This window comes from Lipotes vexillifer, unplaced genomic scaffold, assembly GCF_000442215.2.
Source record: "Lipotes vexillifer unplaced genomic scaffold, Lipotes_vexillifer_v1.1 scaffold497, whole genome shotgun sequence".
Taxonomy (NCBI): Eukaryota; Metazoa; Chordata; class Mammalia; order Artiodactyla; family Lipotidae; genus Lipotes; species Lipotes vexillifer.
The window spans coordinates 884,605-902,461 of NW_006781538.1; positions in this window are offsets into that span (position 1 = coordinate 884,605).

Sequence of the window (17,857 nt, forward strand, 5' to 3'; positions counted from 1 at the left end):
ATTCACAGTTGTTTAAACATTTTCAACTTCCTCTAGAGTATCTATTTTGAAACTATATTCAGCTAGAATATGTTTCTGATTGTCATTAAAATATTTATTTACTCTTCTAGAATAAAGGGTATTTTTAACATGTATAATAGTCTTAAAGGATGCTGGATATCAACTTTCTAACTATAATCTCACTTCAACATGCAGCTGAGTAAATACTTCAGATAACATTTCATATTGCGCTCCCTTCAAATCGTTGTTTAGAAAATTTTTCCTCGTCCTTACAGAGTATATCCATTCATTTTGCCTATCACCCTAGCTTTTCCTCAGCGTGTCACCGAAGAAGCACTTTGACAATGAACTTCACCAAGACTAAAACCTTAAAGTCCTGCCAGAGGTATTCATATATATCCTCTTTATCTACATCTATTAATTTTTTAACTCTAGTGTCCTGGGTGTTTACAGGGGTATTCTATTCTTTGTAGCTTTACACTGTAAGTATCTAGAATAAGAACTGTATTTCCTTGACTCTGTCCAGGAGAATTCTCCCATGTTATTGAAGCTATCTGCAGCATTTGATATTGTGGCAGCTTCTCTTCCTGTTTCTCTTAGTTTGGACAACACCCTGTTCTCTTGGCTCTCTTCCTACCTCAGTGGGTGCACCTTTGGGGTTTCCTTCTGCTCCTGTATAGCATGACGTTCCCAGAATTCTCTCCTTCCATCTGTCCCCTTCTCACTCTGCACACACTCCTCACTCATGGGGATAATTGGCAATACTCTACTGGACCTCTCTTTTTCTTACTTCTGATCTGAAGATCATTTTTCTTTACTTAGGATACTACTTGGAAATGTCAATAGTTCCTCAAATTCAATAATAATAATTATTGCTAATAATCCCATTACTATTGAACCAGTCCAGATCGCATCATCTCTTGCTTGGACGAGTGTATCAATTTGCTAACTGATTTTCTAAACTTTATTCTTAATATTTTCTTGACTTTTATTCATATGTATCTATAATTATATGTCTAAAATGATTTTTTTAGTCCTTATTTTAACTATCTGCAACTCATGATAATACTGACTTTTCTCTTTCTGTTACCCTTTTCTTAGTTAATGTAATAATACTCTCACCTGGTTTTCTTCCTACCTTTTTGCCTATCCCTGCCAGGTCTTTTTTGTACATTCTTCTATATTTTCCAGTTCCATAGATGGTGGTTTCTCACAGGCTCCATCTGTATCCCATTTTCCTTTCATTTTATTTCCTCTACCTTGGGCAATCTCAAATATTCCCAAGGCTTCTGTGACCATCTCTTTGCTGGTAAATCCCAAATTCGTATTTCTAGTACCATATTGAATATCAACTCCTTCCTAGTTATCTATCTCTATTAAATATTCCATAGGAATATTCCTTTCAGTTTAACATGTTCAAAATTGAACTCATAATTTTCTCCCAAAGCATAACTCCTCCTTCTGAGATCCTCATCAGAATGAAAATATAGTCAGCCACCAGGCTGCCATACCAGAAATCTTGATATTATTGTAAATTCCTCCTTATACTTCTTCACTTCTCACATCAGCACGTCCAGCCACTTCTAGCTCCTAAATGTCTCTCCAAACTGTACCCACTACCACTATCCTATTTAAGATACTCTTATCTTTTACCAGGATTATTGTACCAGCCTCTGGTCTCCTTATTTTTTACCGCTTACGCGCGTCTCTATAATACCCAGAGTGATTTTTCTAAGGTACAAATATGATTTGCTATTTTTTAATTATATAAATCTTTATTTACTTATTTTTAAAAAAAATTTATTGGAGTATAGTTGATTTACAATGCTGTGTTAGTTTCAGGTGTGTAGCAAAGTGAATCAAATAATTATACATATACAGATATCCACTCTTTTTTAGATTCTTCTCCCATGTAGGCCATTACAGAGTATTGAGTAGAGTCCCCTGTGCTATACAGTGGGTTCTTACATACACATTACTATATATAAAACAAATAACTAATGATTTGCTATTTTTATGCACAGACCTTTTTAAGACATCCATTGCCCTCAGAATAATGTCCAGACTGCCTAATATGGCTTAGAGAGCCCTTCCCAGAATGACTCCATCTCTCTCTCTGCAGCCCAGTTTCTTCCCATCTCCAGTTCTCACCTTCCAGTGTAAGCCCTAGTCAGACAGAATTACTCTTGGTCCCCCGAATTCCATGTGTTCTCTCTTGCCTTGGCACAATAGATTTGTATGCTCAACTTCCTCTCCTACAGCATTCTTCCACCTCCTCTTTGTTAACATTCTACTCTGCTGATCTTTCAAGGCTTAGTTTAGAGAATACTTCTTCCAGAGCTCTTTCCTTGACGTTGCCAAGACTTGGTTAGGTGCCTTTTTGCTGTTCTCACAAAACACCTTCTACTTACCTCTGTAACTTAGTGTACCATGGTGTGACTGCCTGCTACCTACCACCCTATACTCAACTGTGAATTCTTTGAGAGCCAGGGCTCTGCCATTCATCACACAAAGCCCCTGACACAAAATGGGTACTATATAGGTGTCTGTGGAAAGAAAGAGGTAAGATAGGTAGGAAGTATGATTCAGGTTTCTAATTATTAAAAACATTACAGTTGTTCCCCATTACCTTTGAGAAAGAAGCCAAAAACCTTAGATCTAGGTTGGCTTTTGTCATTCTCAGCTCTGGTCACACTCCCAGGGGTATCTGGCTCTCACACATAAACCAAACATACAAGTCCCCAACCATGCTATGCCCTCTCTTGTGCCTTGAATCTTATCTTTCATTTCTTCCTACTTGCCTATATATATAATTTCAGACTCCTCTGAAATGTCACCTCCTCTGCCTTTGCAAGGTGGAGTTAAGTGCCAATTTCTTTGCCTAGTGCTCTGCACACAACTCCTAATATAACCTTTATTCCATCATTTAATAATTTGTTCATACATGTTCATACATACCACTACCACAAACTTCTGGGACATAGCACAGAACCTAGCACCCTGAAGATGGTGAGTGTTTGGTAAATGCTCATAGGATCAATGGATGAGGAGGGCACTATTTTGCTGAGGGAACTAACTGTTCAACCTGGGTCTCATCTCAAACCAGAGATCTAATCTTTAAGATTAAAATAAAAGAGGAAGTCTAAGAAGATGCTCTTAAAAATAATGAAACACATTGTATATAGACAGGAAACCTCCTGAAACTGAAGCTACCTAGTATTTATAATGGATCTCTAGCTTTGTAACCTGATTCTTGGGGTATCATTTCTTAAACACTCATGTTCAAGACACTATGCTGATAGTGTTATATAATTTATCTCACTTAATTCTAACAACCATAAGAAGTAGATTCAAGTATTATCCTTTATTAAGAATGAGGAAAATTAGACCTAGAGTGATGAAGTATCTTCCCTAAGATCCCTCTGCTAGTAGTAGCAAAACTAGGACCCAAGCCCAGATCTGACTCTCTACATCCACTACACCATACATGGAGTTTCTTGACTCAAAAAGAGCATCATGTTTTCTAAAGGACAGAAAAATTTTCTGGGAAATATTGTGAAATATGTTTCCCTATGACCTAAGCTTCAACCATTATGTATACTTTAAAACAATCATGAAAATAACTTTCTGTGGTTTTCACATGCTCCTGAGTCAGGTAGACAGCAGTTATGATGATAAGTAAAGGTATAGACCAAGTAAATTACTAATACTTATCTCCTTTATAGTGCCTTGAAAAGTATATCATTCCTTCTAATTGAAATTTGAAGAGTTTATGAATAAGTAGAACCACAGAACAAATACTATATAATATCTCCCTAGAAAACTATATCCCAAATGGAAAAGAAAATTGTAAGTGGAGTAATGGATAAAATACAGGCAATTTTTATAATATTGAGAGGGAAGTGAACTAGAAATCCTGCTCACTGACAATATAGCAGAGAGTCTATGGATAATAGATAAGACTTCTGGAGACCACAATTGCCCAGCAAGCATACTAAAGAGAACAGAAGGGTTAATCCACTGATAAAACAAGGATATATCAAGATATAAAAATTTGCGTTGGATAGGAAGTCACCTCTTCTTGTGTAATTGCCTTCAGAGATTTGTGAACTTTCTTTGGCTGCATAGTTGCAAGGTCAAAATCAGCTGATTGGTGCGTCATCTAGCGCACCGATGGGGAATTGGCAGATATTTTTAGGCCACCATCTGGCAGTTACTTTTGCCCAAATCACCTCAATCTAGTAACAAAAGAAGTACATCACAGCTCCAAATATTTTACTGAGGCAGAAGTAATACAAATAGAGTAGTGGGTAAAAAAAATTTCCATGTTTTACAGAAAGTAGATTAGAGGGTATCAGGGGCTGAGAGGTGGAGGAAATGGGGAATTATTGCTTAATGGGTACAGAGTTTCTGTTTGGAGTAATGAAAAGTTTGGGGAAAAGACAGTAGTGATAGATGCAAGCACTGTGAATGTAATTAGTGCCCCTGGACTTATATACTTAAATATGGTTAAAATGTTACATATATTTTATTACAATATAAAAAAATGATAATATAATATACCCCATTGAACTACACACTTTAAATGGAATTGTAGAATATGTAAATTATATTTTAATAAAGGTGTTAGAATAGCTATGTTTTGGATTGGCCAAAAAGTTTGTTCGGGTTTTCCTGTGAGTCTGCGGGAAAACCTGAATGAACTTTTTGGCCAACCCAATATTAGTTTCCTGGGGCTGCTGTAATCAATTAGGACACACTGGGTGGCTTCAAAGAACAGAAATTTATTATCTCACAGTCCTGGAGGCCAGAAGTCTGAAATTAAGATGTCAACAGGACCATGTTCCCTCTGACATGATTTAGGGGTCCTAGTTTCTGCTGGCACCTGACATTCTTTGGCTGTAGTTGTATCACTCCAATCTCTGCCTCCATCTTTATGTTGTCTTCTCCTCTTCTGTCTTTTATAATGACAGTTTATTTGATTTAGGGACTAAATTACATCTGCAAAGACTCTTTCTGCAAATATTGTCACATTCACAGGATCTAGAGCACGGATATGTTTTTTGGGGGCCTACCATTCAATCTCCTACAAGCTCCTACCCTCAGCAGGCACTTACTGTGTGACAGGCACGCACTTACTTGCTAGGCATTTCTACCTCAACTATTTAATTCTCAAAACAACCCTAAATAAAATAAGTACGATTATTATATACACTTAAGAGATGGTATAACTGAGACTCAGAGAGGCTTAGTAATTTGTTCATGGTCACACTGATAAGCACTAGAGTTGAGATGAAACACAGAGGGTGATTCTAGAGTTTGCCCTCCTAGCCCAGCTATTCGAGTCTCCTTTGACAAGAGAGTACACTGTGGCAGGGGGTGGGAAGCTGATTTCTGTATCTGTATGTTTCTTTTTCTCCCACTTGTCTTCTTTCTGTAAGGTTCTGTAATTATTGTAGCAAACAGGAAGGCCCTCTTTCTATTTCATCTGCTAAGACAAGCTTTCTCATCTGCTATAAATTGTGGTTTTTCTCCAAGAGATAATAGATTAGATTTGGATTTGTCCAACTTTGAGCTGAACCTCTCCCTGAACGTCTGTCTTGTGAAGATCATAAATGTCATAAACTGAAATTCATAGAAGATGTGTAAACAGCAGTAATTATACAATTCAAGGTGGGGGGGGGTTGTATTAGAGCCCTCAACCAAGTACAAACCTCCCACTTGTTAGTTCACCTTTAAATGACATAGCAGCTCTGTGCCTCTAAAAAGAAGTTCAAAATCAAATATATCTAAGTGAACACTGTGGAAAAAAAAATAACTGGAGTTGGGTACTATTTTTTTTTTTCTAAATCACTTTTTATTAAGACAGCTTTTGAGAGCCATTTCCGCTAAAATTTACTGCAGTGGAGAAACACGATACAATAATTACTGCATATAGAAGTCATCTTCAATCCTGAAGATAATACAGGATATTCAGGGCTTGGGACCATCATAATTTGGTTACTCCAAAGTGTCTTGTCACATAAGATTAATGACAGCTCTCCTTATCGATAAAGCACTTAGGCGCTCAGTTTCTACCATGCTAATATCCAAAGGAGCAGTCCTTCATACTGTGGTTTTGTATTTCCTCTGTAAGTTTCATTTCCTTGCCTTTTCAATTTTACTTTCTGGACTAAGTTAATTTTCATTGCTTCCTTTGGTCTTTTCCAGTTTAAATCTCAATTTAATGATCTATCTCATGTCACAGTCTACTGGAGCATTATTTAGTAACCAGCTTTTTCTCCTGTAGTTCATGGGCACAGAACTAGTGACAAAATATCCTTATTCCCTTACAGAATATAAACTGTTTGCTAGAGAGCATTCTTCACTTACCTAGTTTTAAAATCTTTTCCTGAATAATTCATATGTAAAACTACGAATTTCTTTCTTCAAGTTTAGAAGACCATTACTTATGAAGAAAACAAAGAAAAAAAAAAACAAAATTAAGGGAGAGAAACAAATTTATTTCAGAGTATGGATAAGGGACTAACTTAATGATTCAGGCATTAGAGATTTTGCTGTGGCAGACCTACATGTGTAATCTAGAGGATATGAAGCTTTCCTTGATGATTCACATGTTACTGATAAGATAATTCCAGCTTCTTAGATTTTGAAAGGCTGTTGGAAAATAAAGCAGCTTTTTTCATGTTTTACAGGGAAAACTATTTGCAGGAAAAGTTCTGATTTTTAGGCTTCCTAACTTTGGTTGAATACATTTATCTGAGTTAATAAGAAGGCCAACTAATAGTAACCATACCTTATATTTATTGATAGAATGTGCTAGAAGTTCTGTTGAGTGTTTTATGTACATTATTTCATTTTTATCCTCCAAGTAAGCACTATTAATATTCTTTCTTTTATGGGTGAAAAAACTGAGGTGCAAAGAAGTTAAGTAAGTAACTTGCCTTAAGTGACATAGCTGGTAGGTCACAGAGCAATAATTAGAGCCTTGTTCTGACTCCCCAGCTTAGCTGTTTAACCATTTACAGTAGCCCCTCCCTGGTAGCCTGCATTTTTCCAGATTGTGAACACATTATTTGGATGGCTACAATTAATAGGTTGCTGGCTGCAGGTTACATCCCTCTGTGGACCAAGATTTGCTCTGTCCCTTGGTCCCTGAATGTCTCCTCCTTTATCTCTTTCAAAATGGACACCCTTAAACATTTTTCTACGACAATTCTGTGACACTGTCACATTTGCTAACAGGATAACATAGATTAGTGTTTACAATTCCATGGCTGGCGATCCCACTGCCATGAGACAAAACCAGTGTTTCTGCAAATCCTTTTCTCCCTCCGGCCTCGGTGCAATTGTCCTTCCTCGGGCTAATCTCCAATCACACACCCTCAGCTGCTAAGGACAAAGAGAATTTTTGCCTGGGTAAGAGTGGTGACATTGGGTCTGCCAACAGTGAAAAATGAATCCTTCATGATTAAAGAATCTTGGATCTCAGTAAGATCTTTCATGTAGACCTCAAAAGAAAATTTTGCCTCAAATAAACTCTTTCCTCTCCAAGTCTCTAAGTTCCAAGACCTTGGGCTCTAGTTTATGAAACCTCTCCCCCAAGTTTTATTATTTGACAGGCTGAGAAAATCAGAAAGATTTTGCTCTGTTCTAATGCTTGTGTTTGGCTGACCTACAAAGCGAGCAAGTGTCTCCTAAAAATGAGATCTGATTTGAATTGGAACCAAAGGATGACAAACCTGTGGAATGAAAAAACTCGAGAATCTAACCTAGTTACAGACAAAGAAAACAGTTTACTGCAAGGTTATAGCTAAAATGTTCATACTATAGGTCGTGTAACTTAGTGGCTAAGAGATATCTGTCCTTTTTGCTTTTGATTGATCTCAAGTGTCTCAAATAACTGCCTAGCACATGGTAAATACTTAATATTTCTGCTGAATGAATTTTGAGTCTGAGTTTCAGAGATTTGTGAACAGGGTTTGAATCCCTCCTCTTTCATTAAGTATCAGTGTGAACTTGGACAGCCTAAATCCTTTCCTTTGGCTTCCATAACCTCATCTGTAAGATGGGAATTACAATACTTTCCTAATAAAATGGATTAAAAAAAATTTAAACTAAGGCACATTTGTAGCACACTGTCCAGCTTTGAGACAGTGATCCTTGAGCAGTAGATAGCTATCATCATCATCACCCCCACTATTACTGTTGACATTATTATGTAGCACCACCATGCTCACTTCTGCCTTCTAGGCAAAAATAAAAGCAAATAAAATGTAATATTAATGCCCCAAAACATTTGGACTGAATTTTTGGTTTCTTCAATGGTGAGGAAGGATAGTTTACTGAGGTCTTAATACTTGATGTGCTCTCAGTGTTTCGAGCTTCTGAAGACTGGGGTGCAGATATTCCCATCTCTGCTCACATACCATCCCTTCTGGAAGGTCTGCCAGGTTTCAGTTTTGGGCTCATTTGCTTCACCAGGAATGAACAGGTCTGTATATTTCATGAGCTGTTCTGAAAGCAACCCCCATGTAGATTTTTATTTGAGAGGGAAAGGAGAGCTTGGGATAGGATGGAGAGAATATTCTAAAAGGAAATAGAGAAGTGGCCTGTCCTGAAGAAGACTTGGAGGATAGGGTTTCACCAGTTTCCAGGGCCTGCCCCGCCCCCACCCCCACCCCCATAATATCTTTTTTTTCCTTTTGTGAAAGGGTTGTCTCTATCTGGTTAATTGACACATCCATCACCTCACATATTTATCCGGCAGGGTGGTGGTGGGGAGGAATGAAAACATTTAAGTTCTACTCTCCTAGCAGATTTCAACTATACAATACAGTGTTATCAACTATAGTCACCATCTTGTACATTATATCTTTTACAAGTATATCTTTAGTACAGGATTTCTCAACATCAGCACCATTGACACTTGGGATTGGATATTTCTTTGTTGGAAAGGAGGCTGCTATACTATACATAGTGGGTTGTTTAGCAGCATACCTGCCCTCTACTCACCAGATAGATGCTAGTAACACCCCTGCATCCAATTAGGACAACCAAAATGTATCCAGACATTGTCAAATATTGCCTGGGCAACAAAGTCACCATAGTAGTAAAGTGGCAGGATTTGGATAAGGGATGCTTTCAAGTGTGTGCATCTATGGAGGTTGGAATTTCTGGATTGCAGGCAAATGTCATTTAGCTTTTACAGCTGATCAAGTTCTTTATGTACGTATTGGTCACTTCCAACAGTTAGAGGTAAGTAAGAACTAACTTAGTCCAGCAACACTATCAGGTACGATGTTCCACAGAGATCCAGTCTCAAGTCAAATCTGGCACACAAGCAAACATTATTAATAACTAGGTGCATAAACAACCATGCAGTTTGTTCCTTATGTTCAGTAAAGACTTTCCATCCTTTTAGACCCTCTTAAAAAACCCCATTGTATGAAAGATTCATTTCTATGAACATGTGTCAGGTTTAGCAAGATTACTGGATGGATCAGGCCACACATTCCTCCATTTTGGGGGGAAACAGACTCTCAAGGACTTATAGATCCGTAGTAAAAATCGAAAGGCATTAAAGCATTGAGCTCATCAACCATGCTTTTCACCAAAGTGTTGTACACAAAGCCACTTTTGTGGCTTTTCAACAACAAAAACTCATTTTTAATATCCTTTGTGCTAACTAATAAACACTGTGGCAGACTTATATTGTGGTGCTTGAAGCACTAATGCCGCCACCTCTGGAGTATACACAACTTAATGAAACACCTGGAGTATGTTCCTGATTAAGGTACTTCAGATGTGTTCAACTGCTCTTACGGTGTGGATGAAAGTTATTTTAAATAAATGCTCATCACACAGTTGGTACTGATGCACTGGAAGGAAAATTAAATCCTTGGACCCAAGCTTGAATAAAAAGAGTAGGACTGGACATATTGAGCCGGGGAGACCTGAAGACCAGAGGCCATTCCTTGAATGTTTCTAGAATGAATAAATCCTGGGATTCAAACATGTCCAGATTTCTTTTCAAGCCTGGAAGGTAGGATCTAAGTTATATTGGAAATAATTAAGAAAAAGAAGTGTCTTTACGTAAGGGAGACATATGACATTTCTCATCTCTCCAGGGTTGTACAAGAAATCTGCACTGTTTGTTACATGGGTCTTCTCTGAGTTCTGTGTTATTAAGTCTAGGTTCTTTTTGGACCTTGATAACCTCTAACTTCATGCTCTCTTTCTTCTCTTTATGATATTTATATTCTCTTGACTAATTTTGCAGTGGAAATTTTAGTCTTAGCTGTAAAATTCTATTTTCTTTGCAATGAGTAACTCAGAATGACAGAGACTAGGAAAATTACCCCCAAAAGGCACAATGCAACAATGGATATATTTTTGTTTTGTCTCTAATTTTAGCATCCAGGGCTGCATCTACATATGCCTTAGAAAGCCCTGTATATTGTGGTTCCTGAATAGAGTATGAAAAATTCATACTTTTTCGGTAGCAAATGTTTTATATGTCACCTCTGCAGATATCAAGAGTTCATAAAGATCATATGATTATTGGTCCACTCTATTACAAGATATTGTGAGAATAAGCCTCAAATTTTTTCTTTAACATCTTTATTAGAGTATAATTGCTTTACAATGGTGTGTTAGTTTCTGCTGTATAACAAAGTGAATCATCTATATGTATACATATATCCCCATATCTCCTCCCTCTTGCGTCTCCGTCCCACCCTCCGTATCCCACCCCTCTAGGTGGACACAAAGCACTGAGCTGATCTACCTGTGCTATGCGGCTGCTTCCCACTAGCTATCTGTTTTACGTTTGGTAGTGTGTATGTGTCCATGCCACTCTCTCACTTCGTCCCAGCTTACCCTTCCCCCTCCCTGTGTCCTCAAGCCTCAAATTTTGGGACTCGCTTTAACTTCAGTTAGTAATTCTGAGCTAGATTTGATCATTATTTTCATCTAAACAGTACCTAAATAGGCCCTTTCAATTTTGTTTGTTTTTAGAAATATTTACATGTTGGAAGAGAGATCCAAGCTCAGTGCCTAGAATGGACTCTAACCACAGTGACTAATTCTGTTACCCTAACATACCTTTGCTTCTAAATTTTTTGTCTGTTTGCAATGGCTTTTTCTGCAATGAGCTTCCTTTTATCTTTTCCCCCCCCCCCCCCCGGGGGTTATCTTGTCTTCTCCATACAGATCTTCTTACCCTGCTGTGCCTTTTTCACCTTCTCCAGAAGTGGGGGCTCCACCCATTGTTGTTTCATTGCCCCTCATAAACCCTCCTGTTCATTGATGAAGGTGGCCTGAAACCATTTGTTTCCCTGGCTCTTTCTGCACCTGGCTGCCAGCCCTCTGGAAGCAGGAAATATGCTTTAGTCATTGTTGCATTCTTAGAAACCAGCATAGTCTACGGCCTAGAAAGAGCATCAATAAATATATCCTGAATTGACTTGGAATTAAAAATCCAATTTTCTTATAATTTGCATATCCTGAGACTTTGAAATTACTTGGTGCTTTTTAGTTTACAAAGGAAGACATCTGGGTGGAAGGGGGAGGGAGAGTACCATTAGAAAAGCAGTCACAGTAAAGGCATTAGACTACCTTCCCCAGCCAGCTCTGTGTGACAGTGGGGGCTGGCATATGGTCGGACAGGCTTTGGGAATGCTGACACTGGGGGGTGTGGCAGAACAGAAGCTAGGGGAGCACAACAATAAGAGTAGATTTTATGATCTTCTGTAGTTACTAAATGTATGCGTGCTCAACGTGATGGCACCTCTTAGGAGAACAGAATGAGGACAGAGCCTTGTGTCCAGATTTGATGTGGGAGTGTCAGCAGATGCCCATGAAAACTCAGGCCTGGAGATAAGGGGACAGTGAGAAAGTAAGATGGAAAATTTGCAGAAACTCTTAGGAGTGTGAGAGTGTGTGTGTGTGCGTGTGTGTGTGTGTGTGTGTGTGTGTTTGTGTCTGTGTGTTAGTAAGCTCTGGGAACACAAAATTTTTAAAATTTAGAATATTTAAGCCAATTTTACTTAAATCTCCGAGGGACAGAGAGGCTCCCACGTGACATGAGGTTACAGATAACTTCACCTCCATTATCTCTTTTGATTCTCACATGAACATAATGAAATAGGCACAAAGTAGTTATTGTTATTTTACAGTTGAGGAAATGCAACTTGAGAGGTTAAACTAATAATAATAATAATAATAACCGAGACAGAATTGTGTGTCAGGCATAGTATGCTTCACTGCATTATTTCATTTAATTGTCTCAAATAAAACAAGACGTTGCTACTATTACTATACTCACTTCACAGCTAAGGAAATTGAGAGGTTATTTCCTCAATGTCACATAGGAAGCAGTGGGCTGAGACCCACATCTGTCCAATTCTAAAGCCTCTATAATTAGTCACTGTGCTATTCCACAGTTCTTGCTTATGTGTTAGGAAAAAAGTATTGTTGAAGACGACTGGCTTTCAAGACTGGCTTTTTTAAACAAACAAGTAAACCAAAAACAGAAAAGAAAAATCCAGGAAATGGTTTTACCCCCAAGATTAACATTTTCTCACTCATTTTAATCTAATTGAGCTCTATTACAACATGGGAGTGTGGGGTTTCCAAGTACAACCCATACCTTCCTCCATATTCACAACGGGCCCTTGCATTCCATCAGCTAGCCACCTGCTCTGTTCATTCTGTGTGATCACAGAAGCAGCCAGAAACCCTGCTGTTCCTTCACCTCCCCCTCTTCACATTTCAGGAGTTTCAGGGTGCCAGCAGACAGGAATTCATTCCTCCCACCGTGTGCTGAGAAGGTCACCATCCCATCCCTCCCAAATGGTGAAAGCAAGGTACAGGGAGGAGGAACAGTTTTCTAAAGGTCAGACTGAGGTGGGAGAGGAACCCTGGGGAATGGATACCCCTCCCACCAGCCCACCTGCCTCTACCTCGGCTCACCTTTTGATTTTCTAGATCTGAGAGCCAATCATAGAGCACAGGGAAGATGGGTTGTAGCATTTGATCTGGTCAATTCAGGACTAAAAATATTTCAGAATGATCAGATTTTCTGAGTTCAGTTAGAAAGAATTCTGCTTTCCTTCCCCCTGGAAATTCCTCAGTTTAGAAATTTTTAAATAAATAAAAACGTCAGTTGAACATGGCTAGATTTCCATTTCAGAAACTGATTTTCTGACAGCCGTAGAATTAAAATGCTTTTTTATTTGGGGAGGTTAAGATAAGATCTATATCGTACTAATCCATGATTTTCTAAACTTCACTTATTTTCTTTTCCTTCCTTACTTTTGTCATATACTGAGTATGGCTTCTCCTGTTAATTTTTTTAGTTACTTGATATTTTCCTTTAAAGTTACAATTTTAAAAGTTCATAATACTTTCTTCAGCATGTTTCCAATATATTTATAATAAAACTTTCTAATAGACATTGAATAAAACATAGTTATTAAAATAAAACCTGTTTCTTTAAGTAACATCTAAAACCATCTCATACCACCAGCAGTGTGCTTCCAGCTTTTTAGACACTCTTTTAATTACTAGGCTGGGACAATAGGGATAATGTTCTACACATCCTAAGGAAATATATTAAGGATTATGGAACAACTATGGTCTCTGAAAGATTTATGAATAATATACGGATGTGTATGCATCTTCTTTGATCTCTTTACTTCAGTTCTGATTCTTTTTATAATAAGTCATCTTTCACCAAAGCAGAGAGGTGGATTTAGGAAGGAAATCAGGCTGTACCCAAAGGTTCGGTACTCTCTTTCCTATTGGCAGTCCTGAAACTGAGAAGGAAAGTTATTTGTCAGCTCAGAATTCTTTTCCATATGTATTCATTCTCCTAAATATATAGACAGTGTAGCTGATCCTTAAATATAATTTCATGTAATCCTGTTACTTAAGGCATATCTTCCCTTCCAGAAAGAGGTGTCTGTATTCTTATTCATACCCCTGCTTCTCTCCTGCTCATGGTGCTGACATATGATGTAGTAAAGAATGAATGTTTTCCAAAGAGAGGTCTGCCTTTGCCCTGGGATCCTGGGAGGTGATATCTAGGCCACTGGAATGTCCTGCCTGATGAGAGTATCTTTGTTTACCTTGGGACCTTGCACTCCCCTGGACAGTCTCATATTGTGATTAATGATAAAGGTTTTGGGCTATGTGGTATCTGCTCTACTTCTGGAGGGGCAGGAGACCAAAGGTCAGGCACACAGGCTGTCAGCCATGTCTACGTGATGGAGTTCCAATAAAGACTCTGGACATGAGGGCTGGTGAGCTTCCCTGGTTGACAGTACTCTGTGCATATTGTCACACATCATTGCTGGGAGAGGTCAATCTGTCCATGACTCCACTGGGAGAGAATAAATAGAAGTTCCACATTTGGAAGCTTCCAGGACTCTGCCCCATGCATCACTCCCCTCGGCTGACTCTAATCTGTATCTGTATCTGTCTTAAAATATGACCACGAATCCTACAGCTTTTAATGAGAACTGCGAGCCCTTCTAATGGACTGTGCACCTCAAGTTGGGCACTGTAGCCCCTAACATCACTCACAGTAAAAGCACTCAGTAAATACTGATAGGCACTGCAACAGCATAGTTGAAGAGCTGTGAAGTCAGATACACTGGCTCTACCATTAACCAACTGTGTGGTCTTGGACAAGTTACTTAACTTCTCTGTGGTTCTTTTCACAAAATGAGAATAATACTATTTTGTACCTTGTAGGGTTGTAGCGAGAAATCAGTACGAATGCTATGCTGAGCCATTTTAGAACCTGAGGTATAAGGAAAAATCAGTAATGCTGATCTAGTCTTTATTTAAAATTTTAATATTTTATCATGAATCTTTCATTAGTATTCATTTTCAAGAAATGTTACATTAAAATATTATTAATCTTGATTACTAAGTCTTTGATGGCCCTTCAGATTTTGCACCCAAGGTGAGACCTTCACTCACCTCACCTTAAGTCTTGGCCCTGGTGAGGATTAACAGTAATAATTAAAGTAAATTACATAGCACAGGGCCAGTACCATAGGGAACACTCAATAAAGAATATATAACATATAACTTGAAGAAAACTTTGGAAATTTATGTTTGTGGGGATAAAGATATCATAACTATGACAAGGGATTGGGGAATATTTTCAGCTTAAAAGGAAACAACAGGAGTTTATTCTCATATGCAGACTGTAAAGATTGGACAGAGTATGAGAGTGTGAGGGCTTATGCATTGGTTTCCTAATTTATTATATGAGAAATGACAAATGAATAAGTTGGAGGTTCTTTATGAATGTTAGCATTTATAAACAGATGTTGAATTTGTAAAGATTACCTTTAAACAAAGAGCACATTCAACATTCAATAAATTGAAACGCCCACAAAGTACGATATTCTAGTTAGATGGATTCATCCTGAGAATTTCTTTTAGTCTCAGCTTTGGCTTTTGAAAGGTCTCTGTAATATGTATTTGCTGACTTCCTTACCACAGTGCCTAGAGTAGATGGAGCCTAATAACCCTGTGGCATTTCTGTGGCATTCATGCTTTTTGGTTCAAACCATGTTTATGGGTGTTAAAGACAGAGCTGTGACTTTTGAAACTGAATATCTGACTGACAAAAGATAGCCTTTTCTCTCATGACTTATATCTTAGCTTTTGGGGGAGATAAATTTAAAACAACTTTCTGCCATAGTATAAAAAATAAATATATGGTCTTTGTTGCAGGTTCCTGACACAGCTCCTAAAATGCTTTGAATTTACTCTTTTGTGTGCTAATGACATGATTCATGACTGGGCTGGGCGTGCTCTGGATAGCTTTGGGATGTAGGTGCTGGTCACCAGAAAAACCAAACAAGTGCTTAGAAGGTCAGAACTTTCAGCATCTTGTTCCCCAAACCAGGAGAAGGGCTGGTGATTAAGTTCAATCACAAATGGCCAATGATTCAATCAGGCATGTCTACACAATGGAACTTTGATAAAACTCTCTGGATGACAGTGTTTGGGGAGCTTCTGGGTTGATGAATACTTCAAGGTGCTGGGAGGGTAGCATATCTGGAGAGGACATGAAAGCTCTGCATGGCCCCCCAGGCTATAACTTGTTTTATCCATCTCTTCTACTTGGCTTCTCCCGATTTATATCCTTTATAAACCAGTAAATGTGAGTGCAATGTTTTCCTGGGTCTGTGGTTCATTCTAGCAATTTCAGAACCTAAGGAAAGGGTCATGGGAACCCCCAGATGGTTGGTCAGAAGTGTAGGTTGCCCCTGGGACTTCTGACTGGCATCTGAAGAGGGGATAGTCTTGTGGGACTGAGCCCTTACCTGTTTTGGTGTGCACTAGCTCTGGACAGTCGGTGTCAAAATTTAACTCTTAGACACCCAGTTGGTGTTGGAGAATCATTGACCTGCCAATATAATTTAGTTGAGGTTTCCCTTACAAATCCTTGCTGACCTTCAAATAGTTTGTGATTATAGTTTTACAGCAGCATATTCACATTGGCTATGGCCAAGGCTTATCTCTGTTTTCCTATTATTTCTATGAATTCCCAAAAGTGGATCAGCATTCTAATAAGGCTTTATTTTACAAAGGGAATAATTTATGAAATTCATATAAATAAAATCATCACATCTTTTAATGACGTATAAATACCCAGTTTATTAGATAAGTTTTCCATCAGTTATATTGGCATCATTTCTGCCAAGATGAGGTATTTCTCCTTCTGAAAGACCCATACAATCTGTTCATGCATAAGTACTCTTGAAAAGTAAACTCAAGGACATAGGAAGGAAAATTGGGAAATGAAAGGGGTGTATGTAGTTTGAACCAGTGTTACTCAAAATGTGGCACTTGAACCAGCAGCCCCATCAGTTGTGAGCTTGGTAGAAATGCAAATTCATTGGTGCCACTTCAGTTTACCTAATCAGAATCTGAGGGATGGGGCCCAGGACGCTGTGCATTAACCGATTTCCAGGTGATCCTTATGCAGAGTAAATCTGAGAATCACTGCTCTCTATGTCTTTAAATCAAAACTAAGTTCAGGTGAGTGAGTCAGCTGTCATGAGAAGCTCAGATTAAAAGGGAGGGTGATCAACTATCCCAGTTTGCTTGGGACTTCGAGGTTTTCTAGGATGCAGGACTCTCAGAGCTAACACCAGGTAAGTCTCTGGCAAACCGGGGTAAGTTGGTCGTTATGGTCAAATGATTCTGTGCTTATTTCACAAGCAAGACTACCTTGCATTTCATTTTATCTCTGTCGGATATCCTTTATTCCCTGACTGATTTCCCTCAGGCTCTGGGCACAACCAAATTAATATGACTATCTGTGGGTCATAGATATGGGGAATTCAATAAGGTAGTTAGTTAGAGTTGACATTTTGTTCTTGCCGTAGCTGCTGGAGTTTGATTACACTAGAGTGTATGATCCATAACTTGCCTCTCTGCTTAATTTTTTCTCACTTCAATGTTACGTGTGCAATAGGACTCGGAAAAGGTGGAAGCATGGAATCACTTTAAAGTTCTTGAAAGTCACTTAAATTTGCTTATTTTTCTTTGTTGTCTGTTCCTGTTGGTTCTCATCCAGGTTAATATGAATCTCTTCTTTTGTTCCCTGACTTGTTTCCAGATATCTTCATTAACAGTATAAATTTGCACTTATGTCCGTGACTTTCAACTTTTCAAAGTGTTTGTTGGTCATTGCTTTTGATTGTAGAGGGTCGTGACAGTACTGTAAATGCCACTGAGAGCTGATTAATAGAATTAACAGCTACTAGTAATTATGAGTGCCACGTGTACTTTAAGTGCGGCTTTATTTTAACCCATACTTTGA